Genomic DNA, 10,332 nt, shown 5'->3' with positions numbered 1-10,332 from the left:
AGTGCTGAAGGACTGCTACTGGATGTGGACTTCTGATTATACTTAAGGAAATATGAGATACTGCGGGGTTGACTGCATGCAAGGTAATCACTTAAAGAATTTTATTATCTAGTTGCTTTAAATTTATTTTAGATATTATTAATAAATCTGAGGTCTAAAAAAATCAAGCAATTGTTAAATAACTAGCAAATTAAATTCAAATTTACTTAATTCCTGGGGCTAGATTCTTAACTGAATTGTTTATTCTGATACAATTATTTATTGGCAAATTGAGGATATATAGTATACAAAAAATGTTATAGTATCTAATTTTTGATCTACTACTAATGAATAAACCATTTTTTGTCTTGAAAATTATAAGTACAAATTATTTATTTATAAGTGAAAGTTATACAAGAGGGTTCCATATGGTCTCTCAGCACTGCCAGGAATGACCCCCTAAGAAGAGTCTGAAGTAAACCCTATGCACTAGCAGATGTAGTTCAAAAGTAAGGGAGAAAGTAAAAAATTGGTAGTAAGGAGTGAAAAAGATTCTACTTCCATCCTTTGCTCTCAATAAATAATATATAAGACCTTAGGGCCTGAGCAATAGCACAGTGATAGGGCCTTTGCCTAGCATGTAACCGACCTGAAATGGACACAGGTTCTATCCCCGGATTCCCATATGGTCCCCAAAGCCTGCCAGAACTGATTTCTGAGTGCAGAGGCAAGAGTAATCCCTGAGCGCTGCTGGGTGTGGCCCTAACATCAGGGGACCATATGGGATGCCAGGGATCCAATCACCATTTGTTGTGGGTTGGGTGCATGCAAGGCAAATGCCCTACCCCTGTGCTATCTTTTTGGCCCCAAATTTCTGTCATTTCTATGCCAAATTTAAATATGGTTCCAACATTAGTCAAAATTCATAGTTAAGTATTGTGACAATTGTATTTGATGAGGTCTGTAATGTTAAAATTCAGGTGGAAATTAAAATTAAACTTGCCAGTCCTTTTTTTTTAAAATCAACATGAAAAATAAATTTAAAAACATCATATAAAATTAGTACAAATGAATATAATTTATAATTAATACAAATTAATATAAAAATTAATTAAGACTGAGAATTAAGAAAGTTGCTGGGGTTGTTCTTTACATGACTGAAACCCAACCACAATCTTGCTTGTAATCAAGGTGTTTAAATAAAACATTATTTTAAAAAAAGTTGCATGAAAAGAATAATTTTAGTAATTTGTTGTTCATAATTTAAAATTTAGCAGTTATATATGCATATTTGCAATATCCTAAATTAGCTAAATTATTTTTATAAATAAATATTTTTAATTAAAATTTTGCTTTAGGTCACATGTGGAGATGTTCCAGTGTTATTCCTGGATCTTTATTCAGAAATCATATGGTCCCTGGGTGTTGCTCAGGGGCCATATAAGATGCAAGGGATTGAACTTCAGTTGGTCTCATGCAATTCAAGGTCTCTACCCACTGTACTATATCTCCAGCCCCAGATATAAGCTTTTTAGTCTTAAGGCATTCTTTGTAAGAAATTCTAATTTAATTATAAATATATGTCTGAGTGACTTACTTTAATATAAATAAAATTATCACATGGATGAAATAACACCCTGTTATTTCCAACAACATCATTTTTATGCCATCAGAGAAACAGATACAAGAGAACACCAATTTGGGTACATAAAATAAACTCAAGTGAACGTTGTTTTTTTCAAAGTTCTTTGGTTTTTCCTTTTTATTTGCAAGGGTAAACTTTGCCAAATTATGGTTTTGAAAGTCTGTCTTAATAACACCACTTTTTCTCCAATAAGCATGCATTCCCATGTAGTATTTTGATTTAATTTGTTTTATTTTTTGGCTTCATAAAAGTCTAAACTTGATCTAGAATACTGAATTCACCAAAAAGAATAACTCAAATAAATTTTAAGGCACAGATAAGTTGGCATATCTGGTACTGAAGCAATATTGCTCTCATATTTATACAAGTATTCCCAACTCAACAAATTATTAATTTACATTTCCCATTTTCAGAAAGGATTCTAACCTTGAAAATAGAAAAAGAATAAAGAAAAAATAATTTCTCAATTTGAAGTCATGTGAATATATGAGCAAAGATGAACTTTTTTTAATAAATTAATTTACAGATATCCATATAATTTTGCTTCATAGGATAGCCACTCTTTAAAGATCTGTCATTTGTCTTTAACACAAAGCATATAGATGACATACAAATTATAATGGAGTGGTCAAGAACATATTTGACTATATTGGGCACACTGAATATACTTTTGTATTATATATGTGTAAGAGAGCCTGGAGAGAAATTACAGCAGGACACCACCTGCCTTCCATAAAGCTGAACTAAAGTGGATTCTGTGGCATACCATATGGTCCCCTGAGGCCCACCAGGTATGAGCTTTTAACACAGAGCCAGGTGTAATACTTGAGCAATGCTAAGTATGCCCTCCCCAAAAATGCACAATTCTATGCATTTTTCAGAATCCTGATTAATGATTTCTTTAGTGTATGAAAGTGTATTAATCTAAGCTATCTAGATTCTTGTACTAAACTCCTTAGTGAATATAATCACACTAAATTATATGGGAATTTATATTATTCTAAAATATATGGTAACAAGTTACTGTCACTAATATGATTGAATGTTTTTCTATGTTAATATAATTACATTTAAATACTTGCATAAAATTTTCAATTAACTTAAACTTACTAAAATTTCAAATTAATTGACTAAATGCATTGCTTATCAATATTATCCATTATTTTACTTGTTTTTGCATTCTTCTTGTATATAAATAAAGTCTCATTTCTTACAAATTATGTTAAAATCTCAGCAAATTTCCCTAAATTTTTCACTCATAAAATTAAGAAAGAATGTATGCATTAACAATTTATATGTATTATCAAAACTATGATAATAGATAACATTTTAAATTGAGATGTTATATTTCTGTTTTTATATTTTATAGCCTATTTTCCATTTTTTGAGCCAGGCCTAGTAATGCTCAGGGTGCCTTAATTTTCTTTAATTTTCTTACTTTAATCTTATAATAGTAACTTAACAATATATATATATTGTGAAATATCATTCTGAAAACAATAATTTCTTTATTGTTTTATAAATATAGTCTAAAAATCTAGCAAAGACTTAATATTAGAGTAAATAACAATAAACTCATACTAATACATTAAATCATTTAATTTTTACTAATTAGGAAAGCATATATCGTCCATGTTATGAAAAATTTGAATTTAATTTTTTAAAAAGCACAATTATACTTAAGGTTGTCCTTAACTTTGTTGGAAAATTTATAGCAATAGGTAATCACAATACAAACTCTATAAAAAGAAGATATTGCAAACATTTACCTGGATATTATTAAATATAAACATTTTATAAATGTCAGTAATATAAATATTTATCAATATTTATCATTTTGCACTAAATTATCTGGTATTAATTATAGATATAATACCCATTGCTAGTAAACCGAAAGTTCAAAATTCATAATCTAATATCAAAAATGATGTTATAATATATGTAATAGATATTCCTTTATATATTTATTTAAAAATCATGTTTTTGCTTGTTGACATAGTTGCTAATAGTACATTTGTTTCTAGGTAAGTGAAGTGAAAGTATTAAGAGAAACAACAACAAAAGAAAATAAATAAGTACAATTAAATAAATGAGGAACAAGAAATTTGTGAAAATTATTGCATCTTGCAATAAAGACATTAAGTCATTATCAGAAGATTTATTAAGTTCTTGTTGCTAGTTGATCATTCGATTAATTCTGTTATTTCTAAATATTAGGTGCTTTGTGTTTGGTGGGGCATGTCTGTCAGGCTTACCAGAAGTACAAAAAGGTGACAACACTCCAAAAAGTTCCTGGTGAGGTCAGCCTAAACACTACCATACCTGGAGTTTGGGGCAGAAGAAAGTCTCTACTGAGAGAGAGTTGTAGATAAATGGTGAATCTGGACTATTGCAAAGCAATAATTATGTTGCTGGGATTTAGCTTCTATAGGGTAGGGTCTCTTGGCCATCCTCTCCAATCAAGATCGTCAGTTTTCAGATGCCTGGCTAATATACCCTAATTTTTCTCAACTGTTTTAAATATATTTTGAGAATTGATTGAAACTATGAAGCTGACTAAATACAGATATGGTGACCCTATATTCGGGATTACTATAAATATTATGGTTAATTATAAAATATTGTTTAAATTACATTCCTTAATCTAATATTGCTTGATATATCCAGGCTCATGTAAAGTTTTGGTAAATGCTATACTTTATTAGTTGAAGAAAATCTATTAATCTTTCACCTGTTTATTTTATACTTCACACTTCTTTGTGACTTTTGTTTGTTGTTTCTATGGTCCTGAGAATTCAAGTAACTTCTTGTGCCTGGTAAACAACTTAAATGTTCTACCACTTAAACACTGTCCAACAACAACCTTTTTTTTCAATGCAAAACAATTATTAAGTTTTCAAAGTCAATATATGCAATTTACTTGGACATTACATCTTAATATAAATAGTCTTCTACAGTCATTTCGTATGTCATATTAAGTAAATCTGTCAATATTTTTTGGAGATTCTTGGAACATTGGGGAAACTATACTGTAGATCAGTAACTTGGGGTGATTTAACTTTCTGAAGAAGTCTTAGAAACAAATAATTTAAAGGGGAAAATAGTATATGTATTTGTTACACAATGAAATGGGATGGTTTTTTATTTGTTTTTTTGTTTTGGTTTTTAGGTCACACCCCGCAGTGCTCAGGGGACCATACGGGATGCTGGGATTTGAACCACCGTCCATCTGTATCAGCTGCCTGCCAGGGAAATGCTCTATGGCTGTGCTGTCTCTCCGGCTCCTTAAATCGTTTTAATCATATAATAGGCCAAGGTTTTTTTTGTCTGTCCTCCTTATTTATGTTGAACTCTAAATAAAGTTCAGTGTGATTGTTCTAAAATGTGTGGCTGTATGCTCGAGAGAGCAGCTTCCAAATGATAGCAATTGTCAAATCTGCCAGTATCTTGATTTGAGAGTCCTCAGTCTCTGTAATGATGCAAAATAAATGTAGTCTTTTTAGTGGCATTAAATAAAATTAAATGCTATTGCATTTATAGTTAATATTGATAAATAATCCCTATGGCATTTTTGCTACAGTATCATACTGGACTAAAAAAAGCCCATATTTAGGTTGTTTATTCTTTAGTAGTTATCTGAGATTTTATGACTTTAACTTATTTTCATGACTACTGAAAATAATTCTGTTATTAGAAATAATGCCAGTATAATTGAAAATACACACATGACAAAGAATTTTAATTTCAAGGACGTCTCAGCTCTGCAAGAGAAAGAAAAATGTGTAGTGTGTTTCTTCTTGGTAACTTATGATTCACAGATTCATTTTACTATGAAGTTAATATGTTTCTGCTGTTTTTATTTTTTATTTAAACTTCAAAGGGGAAATATATTAGTGAGAAGTATATGTTATTATTTTTTTTTTTAGTTTTTTTGGCCACACCCATTTGATGCTCAGGGGTTACTACTGACTAAGCGCTCAGAAATAGCCCCTGGCTTGGGGGGACCATACGGGACGCCGGGGGATTGAACCACGGTCCTTCCTTGGCTAGCGCTTGCAAGACAGACACTTTACCTCTAGCGCCACCTCGCCCACCCCAGTATATGTTATTTTTATATCGATTTTAATGTGCTTTTGTAGCAGGAAATATATGCGTCCAGCTGCAAAGTTACCAGTCTGTCTCTCTCCATTGCTTCATTTAATTTAAAGGGAAGCAAACTAAGAAGAGTACATACAGCAGAAAAAAGGTCTGTGGTCTTCATACCAAAAGAGGGATTTCAGAGCAGTTTCCTGACATTTCCAGTACTTTCACTACTGTCTTTATTAGGCCACCACTGAACGTGAAAATATTAATAGATGAGAAAAATGATGTTAAACTAGCAAATTATGGGAATATATAAAATGTTCATTATGCAAATAAATAAAAATAATTAAATGCTAAGTATTACACTTGTGTTAACATAAATTACCTACTCAGTTATTTATCCCAGTATGCGTATTGCCAGCTCATGTACACAGTATATGTCGCCTGCATTTCTCCTCTTGAGATTTAAACTTTTTTTTTTTCATATTTTAATGTTGGGATGTGTACTGATGCTCTCTTTCCACTCAGGAGAAACCTGCTTCAATCTCTCTCGAGCACATTACTTTTCCCTCTCTCTCTTTCACTCTCTTTCTCTCTCTTCCCATTCCTCAGAACTTCCAAACAAAACCTGTTTTGACTTAAAAATATTATGACTCACTATAATTTATATCAAGGCAAAATAACTTCTCAACACCACATTTTAATATTTTTAAATTCCAAATAATTTAAGTTATCGCAAATAATATATAAAGTTTACACAATCCTACATTTTAACCAAAGTAGATATTTAATTGATTCTTTATTTCATTAAACACAATTTAAATATCTGACAAATTTTTATCTAACATGCAATTCCAATATGACATATTTATAATTAATACATATAATAGAGAATTCATATATTTTATTGTCATCTTTTTTTTTTTGGTTTTTGGGCCACACCCCTTTGACGCTCAGGGGTTACTCCTGGCTATGTGCTCAAAAATCGCCCCTGGCTTGGGGGGACCATATGGGACGCCGGGGGATCGAACCGCGGTCCTTCCTTGGCTAGCGCTTGCAAGGCAGACACCTTACCTCCAGCGCCACCGACCCGGCCCCAAGTATTTCTAATATTTGGGACTATTTAAGAGAGGACAGAGTATTCCAGAATATATCCTTTATTTTTTCAAGTATTTTCTTGATAAGTTGCTCTTTCAAACTCTGAAGGAACATCTGTCTATTGCAATCTGACTGAAAGAAGTTGGTGTACATGCTTTCTTTTTGATTTGGTATATTATAAGGAAGCAGGATGAATTGTTCTTCAGTAATAAATTGGAAATAGGGCATAGGTAAGATTTTTATTTTTCTTGTTAATTCAGAAATGTTTACAAATCTATATGTCCAGTGCAGTGAGCAAACTAAATTACTGCTTTGCAATCTTGTAAAAAGAAGTTAATATTTTTCTGTACATACAAAAAATGTTCTTGTTATTTTGTCATTATAAAAATAAAATACAGAGTTTTTAACCTAAATACATTTGTAATTCATGGGAAATATCAGATATTTCAGTACATATAGAGAGGTGTAAATTAAACTATAGCTCTCTCAGAACAGTTAGAATGATCAGTGAGTGGAAAAAAACAACTAAAGAGAGTTGTGTCTTTTCTTTTCACCATTATTGAGGTTTAACACTGAAAAACATTGGCTTAAAGATCACCTTCCAAAGTTGTAGGTAGTAATAGCATTAACTTTTTTAAAAGTTTTGTTTTAAAATAGAGTTTTCATAATTTATTGTCAATAATTAGTTTACTTGTATTCCTATTTTATATAAAACATTTTATATTTTATATAAAAAGTTCATAAATTTTCTTGAGCAAAGAGATCACTAGTGCAAACAGTTTAATAACTGGTGTACTGCATATTTTAATAACTCTATTTTCATGTCAAAAAGAAAAATATATAAACATGAGAAAATATTTATTAGCTAAGTAAAATTTATAGTCACTTCTTATTGCCCACCATGATTTCTTTTTTTATTTTAAGTAAAAATATGGAACGCTTCACGAATTTGCGTGTCATCCTTGCGCAGGGGCCATGCTAATCTTCTCTGTATCGTTCCAATTTTAGTATATGTGCTGCCGAAGCGAGCACCCACCATGATTTCTTGAGCTTAGAAATTTTTAATCAAAATTTTGTGACTCAGAGATAAAATAGAGCAATATCTGAACTTTCCTTGAAGCAGTCAACTATTTTAAGAACTGGAGGCTGATGTTTGGGTTGTGTGAGGCCTATATCTTATCATCAAGTCTTCACAATGTCTCTGAAATAAGTGGTATTAACACTATTTCATTGATGGTTTAATTAAACATGCAAAAGCCTTGTTGTTTCTTCATGTACCCACAGTTACAAAATGAAAATAAGACCTAGTTAGATTTGCATACTACCAAGGAGTTTAGTGTCATTAAACATCTTTATTTAAAAGTATAGTTATCTTTACAGTAGTATCCCCATGCCAAATATTTCTCTTAGACATAGCCATAGTAAGGTATTTTTTAGAAAGAAATATAATAGTATATATTTTTCTCTAAGCTAAGAAAGATTTAATAAATTCTAGAGAACTTTACTTGGTGTCCTTTTTATTATATTTTAGAGAATACCCCCACATCAATTTACTTTAATTACTGTAGATTTTCTCTTATTGTATATTATATAATGTAGTGTTTTCTTTTGATTGAATATTTGGAACATACAAAAACAAACATTGTGCATTAACATTAATAAAAGAAAAAATATGGAACATTTGCAGTTCTTTGTAAATGTCTGGCTTTCTCTTTCTTCCATGCTGTCTGGCTGAATGTAAATTTTCCTTTGTTCTCTTCCTGCTTGAATGATCTCTTTTTATCCTTTTCACTCACTCATTTTTCTCATATTCAGTTACGATTGTCTTCCATATTATTTTCTCTCCTTTATTTTCATTCTTTCCTTCCTTTTCTCTACCTATTATTCTCCTTTAAAGAACACAATTTACTTGCGCATAATCAAGTCATTGTCTTTCTCAAATTCATTGCTCGGTAAGTATTTGTATGTATTTTAAATGTTATGTCTATGTCATACAAATTTGTATTTTTCACACTATTTGTATTTCACACAAATGCAAAGAATATAAATATTTTATAAAGTCTTGGAGCACTAATACTCGATAAAAACATTTTTTGGACAGAACACTAAGTTACATTTTCATCTCTGCAATGGCTCCTTCATTACTGGATATCATTCCAGTTCAAGGTATTTCTCCTTGCCTCATGACTTACATTTTCCTGGTTTTCTCAATTAAAATAAAATCATTAGAGAATTAACTACTTTGCCAGCAAGAATGGTTTTTTCTGTTTTTTTTTTACAGATATGTCATATATATTTATTTATTATGTAAGAATGTTTTTGAAGTGTTTTGTTGAAATATAATATATATATATAATACAAAAGGCATATTTTATATTTGGATAAATATTTGCAACATGAATATACTTAGGTAATCAGTTCTAAGCATATTAGCACAAAAAAGATCCTTATGATTGCCTGGCAAAGTATCCACTAACCTTATTTTAGTTCACTATTTTCAATTTTTATTTTGGCACCATGATTTATAACATTGTTAATAGTAGAATTTCAGACTTTCAATTTCCCAACACCATTCCCATTATCAGTTATATATTCTTTCTACTAATGCTTCATGCTTCCCAGCTATTTTTTAATTGATTATTATAGTTTTAGTAACATGTTACAGATGTGTTAACTCTTATGGTTTTTATGTACCCAGTTATTTCACCTCACTACCAATGATATAATTATAACCCTCTATCAATGTCTTTATATTATATCAGTTTCCACTTATCATTCTCCTTTCCCACCCCATACCCCACTGCTTACTTTGCAAGAATAGTTCTTTAGTCTGGGTCCAAAAGTCTCATTATATGATACCTTGTATTCCATTGTCTTGTTTATTTTTGAGTAGAAATCTTTAAAATTATCTTATAATAGTTGATAGAAATAAATACATTTAAAAGAAGTTTTTGAAAATGAAGATATAAAAATAACCTAAAAACTTAGTGATTACTTTCTCAACTCTATTTGAGCCAAAATTTATTTTGTGCTGCTTATTGTTCTATAATAAAACTGCCACCAATAAAAAAGCTTTCCATTCTCAGCATGATTTAAAATTATGCAAATTAAGAGGCAACAAGAATAGTCTTATGTGCTCAAATATATCTTTAGATAGTGACCACAATTGTCCTATTTATTTCTTCCAACTGTATTAGAAGCTTTCAATAGAGAGTCTTGATACTCTATTATTCACAAATAGAGTTAATATTCTTTTTCTGCATATCACTGTCTAGTTTTGGCTTTAGTTTTATTTATTCCAAAATAGTATGTCTTGTGAAAACTAACATGGAATTTAAATGGGATAATGAATTGGAAATATATCCATTCATGATAGTAAGAGGTACCAAAGATATTGAAGCTTTAAAATTTTACTTGAGATTTGGCATAAAGAGCTACTTGCACTCAAATTTAGGCAATCGTGATATCCATGAAAACGGTACAAGAAAAGAATATTGGCTTGAAAAGTAAGTCTTTTTCCAAGGAGG

General features: G+C 30.5%; 1 non-coding gene across 1 annotated transcript; it reads right to left on the bottom strand.

The window, feature by feature from the left end:
- Window positions 1–7,730: 7,730 nt before the first annotated feature.
- Window positions 7,731–7,837, bottom strand: LOC126019613 (U6 spliceosomal RNA). The gene has a single exon (XR_007499247.1). It is a non-coding gene; the product is annotated as a U6 spliceosomal RNA (small nuclear RNA).
- Window positions 7,838–10,332: the final 2,495 nt, after the last annotated feature.

This window comes from Suncus etruscus, chromosome 9 (genome assembly GCF_024139225.1).
Source record: "Suncus etruscus isolate mSunEtr1 chromosome 9, mSunEtr1.pri.cur, whole genome shotgun sequence".
Lineage (NCBI taxonomy): Eukaryota > Metazoa > Chordata > Mammalia > Eulipotyphla > Soricidae > Suncus > Suncus etruscus.
Note: the sequence above shows the minus strand (reverse complement) of the source record. Positions and strands in the feature narration are given on the sequence as shown.